At 41.1% G+C, this 6,793-nt stretch overlaps 1 pseudogene; it reads left to right on the forward strand.

The window, feature by feature from the left end:
• Nucleotides 1-5,727: 5,727 nt before the first annotated feature.
• On the forward strand, nucleotides 5,728-6,218 carry LOC100411835 (large ribosomal subunit protein eL30 pseudogene; annotated as a pseudogene).
• Nucleotides 6,219-6,793: the final 575 nt, after the last annotated feature.

Consider the following 6,793-nt stretch of genomic DNA (forward strand, 5'->3'; position numbering starts at 1 on the left):
AAGCCCCTCTTGGGATTTCTACACATTCAATCCTATCATTCAGTATTTCAGTTAGTGATGGACCAGGTTATGCTGTTGTCACAAATAATGTCAAAATCTCAGAGATTATCACAACTGAAATTTGTTTTCCCTCATGTAAAAACTGCTTCAGACCCAGGGCAGCTGTGCTTCCAGTGTAGAATGTGCAGTACAGGCTGGTTTGACTTTATGGTACCTGCATAACAAGGAGGGGGCTGCTAGGCACAGCAAACAGTGGCGGATAGTGCTGGAGGATGTTAGCACCAGTAATCAAACATTCCTTCCTAGAAATGATGGTGGTCACTTCCAATCACAGCCCAATGGCTAGGACCAGTCACACAGTCCTGCCCAACTGCAAAGGGACTGGAGAAATAGAGCCTTCTTTTTTTTTTTTTTTTTTTTTTCTTTTTGAGACGGAGTCTCACTCTCATTACCCAGGCTGGAGTACAATGGCGCGATTTCAGCTCACCGCAAGCTCCGCCTCCTGGGTTCAGGCAATTCTCCTGCCTCAGCCTCCTAATTAGCTGGGATTACAGGCACACGCCACCATGCCCAGCTAAGTTTATTGTATTTTTAGTAGAGACTGGGTTTCACCATGTTGACCAGGATGGTCTCGATCTCTTGACCTCATGATCCACCCGTCTCGGCCTCCCAAAGTGCTGGGATTACAAGCGTGAGCCACCGTGCCCTGCGAAATATAGCCTTCTATGTGGCAAGAAGGGACGAGGAGAACCAGAAATACACAGAAGTGCTAGTAATATTTGCTACATTGGCAAAAAGAGATAGTTTTGTATCTTCTTTTCCAATGTTTATGTCTATCATTACATTTTTTGTCTTACTACATTTGTTAAAATTTCTAAGGAAATACTAAATAGCAATGATATTCACTAAGCCTGTTTTATTTTCAACTTTAATTCAAATGGCTCTAGCACTTTGTAATAAAATGTTTGCTACTGCTTTCTGGTTTGTATTTTTGATTTTATATAATTAATTTCTACCTATTCCTTCTTTACCTAAAGTTTTTATCAGGAATGCTGCCAATTCTATCATGTCTTTTCAGCATTAAGATAATATATTTTTTCTCTTTAATTTGTTAGTGTAGCAAATTATATGACTACATTTCCTGTATTTGGATCTGTAAACTGAATCTCTCTTGGTTTTAGAGTGCTATTATTTTGAAAAACTGAAGAGTCTTAGGACTGTAGCATCTGCACCTGGACTGGTGGCACCCCAAGTGGCCAGCCACTCACCCATGGCTTGTCTGACCACGAGACCCAATGACACACAAGGAGGAAGGTGGAAGTCTGCTGCTGACTACAGTTACAAAGAGTATGTGCACATAGAAAGGGGCGGTGAGATTACCTGTATTATCCAGGAGCAGAGCATCTAAATGGAGACTTTGTTCATAATCCCTTAAAGCGGCCAGAAATATAACTCTGCTAAAGAGGCCAACATACCAAGGCCCCAGATAGACAGATAAAGGGCAGAATGGAGATGCCATGGTAGATACACAGAAGAGAAATTCCAGTTTGTGTTTATGTGTGTGCATGAATGAGTATGTGTGATTGCAAGCATGTGTATATGTTAGCACTTGTGTGTGTGTGCCCGCCTGAGTGTGCACATGTGCATCCATATATGTATGTGAGTACATGCATATGTATGTATATGTGAGTGCATGTGTGTATGTTCATGTATGTTTGTGTTTGGAGGCACAGGCGGGAATAGATGGGGTTAAGTATTTGGAATGGGTCTTTTAAACTACCTTTGTTTTTTGTTGTATTTTTTTTGAAACAGGGTCTTGCTCTGTCATTCAGGCTAGAGTGCAGTGGTGGTCATAGCTCACTGTAGCCTCAACCTCCTGAGCTCAAGTAATCCTCCCTCCCTAACTTCCTAACTAGCTAGAATTATAGGCACGCATCACCATGTCCTCATTTTTGTGGGGGTTTTTTTCTGGTAAAGATGGGGTCTTGCAACTTTGCACAGGCTGGTCTCAAACTCCTGGCTCTAGTGATCTTCTTGCCTAGGCCTCTCAAAGTTCTGAGATTACAGGAATGAGCCATTGCACCAGGCCTCAAACTGTTGTAACCATAGTAGTGACTTTGGACATTTTCCTGAGGAGTCACTGCAAATTTTAGCTGGAGTAGTAATTTGATCAGACCCATTTAATATCAGCGTGGGGGATGCTTTATAGTAGTAATTCCAAAATGCTGTCTGAAGATGCAAAAGCTTCTAAAGAAGTTTCCCCTTTGTAGTAAGTTACGTTGAAATGAGAAAATATAATAGGACAATATAGTAAATCCTTTAAATATCTAAATTTGTTAAATTTGCCTGTATTCTCTGGTTATTCCTTCCCTCAGTTTGTGGCTTCAAATCCTCTTTATTTAATAAGACACTGGTGTTAATAGATAGTAGTGATAGGTTTATTTGTTAATGCTTGATAAAATAAAACCTTGGCATATTTTTTCAACGATATTCCAGATTTTTAAAAGAATAAACTGATCTTTGAAATCTCAAAGTCTGGGAACCACTGGCAAAGTTATATTAGCAGAAATTTGCCTTTGTATGTGTGTTTTTTCCATAGTACACATTCCTTGGCCCCTGGGGAAGAATTCAAGTGTAATGGAATTGGTATAGGCATATGTATTTTGAAAAATCTTCCAAGTTCTTTAGAGATGCTTCCCTGGTTTAGAATCCCTGGTTTGGAGGAAAAGTTGAAAAAGACCTGGTGTTCAGCAATGGAGAAAACCTTGAAGAAACCAGGACAGGAGAAGACAGGAAGGGTGAACGTGAAAGACATTTTTCTTAGCTGGAATTAATAAAACTCAAGGATAATAAGATGGTCCTTACAGAATTTATGGCAAAAATAGGATTCAGGAGGAGGCTCCAGATCATCAGCTGTGAAAATGGCCCTGCTTTACTGTGCATAAAGAAGGATTTCCTCCTACACGGGGTGACCATCCTTCTGTCTTGTTCCCAAGAATTAATTCTTAAGAAGGCAATAGTTGAAGAGAAGACTTTTGTGAAGAATGAGGTAGACATTCAGACATTTAGAAGTATCCTGTAGAATTCTAGAGTAGATGGTACTTGGTTTTCATGGAGTATCTCCCACAAACTGAAGTTATTAATATTTTCTCATTTTAAGAACACGAGTAAATAAAGAAAACAAGTGAGTAGATGTGATATGGGTTGGCTCTGTGTCCCCACCTAAATCTCATTATAATTATAAATATAAAATTATAATTTCCAGTGTTGGGGGAGTGACCTGGTGGGAGGTGACTGGATCATGAGGGAGGGATTTCTCCCTTACTGTTCTTGTGAGGGTGAGTTCTCAAAACATCTGGCTGTTTGAAAGTGTATAGTACCCACTCCCTTCACTCTCTCTCCTGTCAGCTATGTGAAGAAGTACTTGCTTCCCCTTGCCTTTAGCCATGACTGTAAGCTTCCCAAGGCCTCCCCAGAGGCAGAAGCCTGTAAGCCATCTGAACCGAGTTGATTAAACCTCTTTTTTAAATAAGTTATGCAGTCTCAAGTATAATAGTGTGAGAACACACTAATATAGGGTGTCTGTGACTTAAGACTTCTGCTAAGTGGTTAGAGTCCCTGACATCACCAAATGGCCAGGTGACATACTGTTGAGTCCCCTGAGGGCAGGAGTCTATCTCCTCCTACTTTATCCTATGTTGCTAAAGCACCAAGAGGTAATTGGTATTTGTTGATTGAGGTTTTGGTTCTTTCACTGAACAACTCAACCCTTTTGGAAATATAATTTTATATTTTAAAACTTCAGAACTATTCTGTATTCTTTAATCTCTCAGGGGTCTCTATTACTGTTCTCTGCAGGACAAAGGATTTGGACTAGTTCTGAGTCGACTGCTTTAGAAGACAAGAAATAAGTGCTGACTCTTCATTCAACTTATCAACTATTTTATTGACACCTATGATGAGCCAACAATTGAATGTGGAATGTGAAAACAAGGGAAGAATTCAGGCAGATACTAGCATCTTTCACCTAAGCAACTAGACAGGATACAAGTTCTAATGATCTATTGTTGCATAACAAATTATCTCAAAACTGAGTGGCTTAAAAGAACATTTTTGTTATTTCTCAGGATTCTTTAGGTTAACTGAGCTACACTCTGCTATTCTTGATTGAGGCAAGATCAGGACTAGAGAAAGGTGAGTGTAGTGTCTAAAGTACAAAATTTAAGAAGGTACACACTCTTGGAGTCTTCAGAACCCCATTATGAAAATCAGTGCCTCCTTAAATTTTACACCAAAATGCCTCATTTGCCTCACCCTGACCTTGACCCTCGCTTGAGGTCTCTCTCATATGCCTTCAGTCAGATGGCAGCTAGAGCTGGAGTCATCTGAACGTTTGATTGGGCTGGACATCCAAGATAGTGTCTCCACTCACAAGTCTGGTGCCTTCTTCACTCACTTGGCTAAAACAGCAGGGAGCTGGCCAGGGATCTCCTTCTGTCTCCATGTATACTCTACACATAGTAAGCATGGGCTTCTTCACAGCATGCCGGTCTGAAGGTAATCCAGATGTCTTACATAGTGACTGGCTCCTCCAGAGCAAGCATTCCAAGAGGTCTGACATGGTTTAGCTCTGTGTCACCACCCAAATCTCATCTTGTAGCTCCCATAATTTCCACATGCTATGGAAGGGACCCAGTGGGAGGATTGAATCATGGAGGTGGGTCTTTCCCAAGCTGTTTTCATGATATCGAATGGATCTCTTGAGATCTGATGGTTTTAAAAACAGGAGTTTCTCTGCACAAGCCCTCTCATTGCCTGCTGCCATACACATAAGATGTGATTTGCTGCCCTTTGCTTTCTGCCGTGATTGTGAGGCCTCCCGAGTCATGTGGAACTGTAAGTCCAATAAATCTCTTTCTTCTGTAAATTGCCCAGTCTTGGGTATGTCTTTATCAGTAGTGTGAAAACCGACTAATACAAGGCCCAAGTAGAAGCTGCAAGGCTTCTTGTGATCTAGCCTTGGAGGCCCCAGAATGTCAGTCACTTCCACTATGTCCTATTGGTAAAAGTCAGTAAGGTCTGCTCAAGACTCAAAGGGAAGGGAAATAGACTCTTGCCTTTCAATCAGGGAGAAAATGGATGGAGACCAATTTTTGAGGATATCTACCACAGAAAGCCCAGTAGACAAATAGGTTTTGAGGATGAGAAATTAGAAGTGCTCTTGGGAAAGCTTAAGTTTGAGATGTCCTTGGAACCAAGTGAGTATACACATATGGAGATCAGAGAAAGACTGAGATTGAAAACATCAAATTAGGAGATGCAACTTAAAGTCAAGGCACTAGGTATGGTGACCTAAGGAGTTGAGAGAGAGAGAAGGAGCCACCAGGCAGTAAAATGAGGGAACAGGGGAGTGTGGCATTTCAGATGCCAAATTTTTAAAAAGCACTTTGAAAAGAAGGAGGTGATCAGTCACGGCCAATGCTGCTGAAATGTCAAATAAGCTGAGGATGGAGAAGTGACCATCAGATAGAGCAAGGTTTTGGTCACTAGTGACTCTGCATAATCAAATGGAACTCGATTATGTAGAGTGAACCCAGAGGAGAACAGGAGAGTGGGAAAAATGAGTAAAAGCAAGTTTTTCAAATTTTCATGAAAATGGAATAGCGACTGAGTAGGGAAATGGAGTATAGAAGGTTTTACTATTACTTGTTTTAAGATAGGAGACAGGCTTTTTTTCTCGCTCTCCGGCCATCTTAGCGTCTGCTCTTGGTTGGGGGCTGTCCCGCACCTAAGGCAGGAAGATGGTGGCCGCAAAGAAGACGAAAAAGTCGCTGGAGTCGATCAACTCTAGGCTCCAACTCGTTATGAAAAGTGGAAAGTACGTGCTGGGGTACAAGCAGACTCTGAAGATGATCAGACAAGGCAAAGTGAAATTGGTCATTCTCGCTAACAACTGCCCAGCTTTGAGGAAATCCGAAATAGAGTACTATGCAATGTTAGCCAAAACTGGTGTCCATCACTATAGTGGCAATAATATTGAACTAGGCACAGCATGTGGAAAATACTACAGAGTGTGCACACTAGCTATCATTGATCCAGGTGATTCTGACATCATTAGAAGCATGCCAGAACAGACTGGTGAAAAGTAAACCTTGCAAAATTTTCCTTTAATAAAATTTTTCCGAGCTTGTTTTAAAAAAAAAAAAAAAAAAAAAAAGATAGGAGACGGGATGGCCTATTGTGGTGAATGGCAATGACAGAGTTAAAAAAAAAAAAAAGCAGGCTGAGAGCCCTCAGGCTAGAATGCTAATGCCCTGTGACTGGGATGCAGAGGTCCCCAAAGCAGGCAGATCTCCCTTAAACCCCACTGAGAGCTGTATCAAGGGCAAGGTGGGCAAGTTTTACCAAAAACACAACACAAAAAAAGAAATATGTTAAGGCTGAGAGCAGTGGTTCTCAAAGTTTGAGCAGCATTCTCTGATAACTTCTTAGAAATGCATATTCCATGGACCCATCAGTCCAACTGAATGAGAAACTTCCAAAACTAGAGATCTGAGTTTTCTCATACCTGGTAAGGTTTGGGACCCACTATTCTAAAGGAACTCAACAAAAATTCAAGTAAAGATGAAACTAAGGGCTGACTTTTTTCCTTATGAGCCTAAAAAAACAAAGTTTTAAAGACAAGAGGGGCTTTTTCAAGTGTCTAATTGGCTTGGAACTTTGCCTATGAGGGATCCAAGACTCAGAGAAGGTGTCTGAGTTGTCCAAGTCCTCCAGGCAGAACTGAGAGGAC

This window comes from Callithrix jacchus, chromosome 1 (genome assembly GCF_049354715.1).
Source record: "Callithrix jacchus isolate 240 chromosome 1, calJac240_pri, whole genome shotgun sequence".
Classification (NCBI taxonomy): Eukaryota; Metazoa; Chordata; class Mammalia; order Primates; family Cebidae; genus Callithrix; species Callithrix jacchus.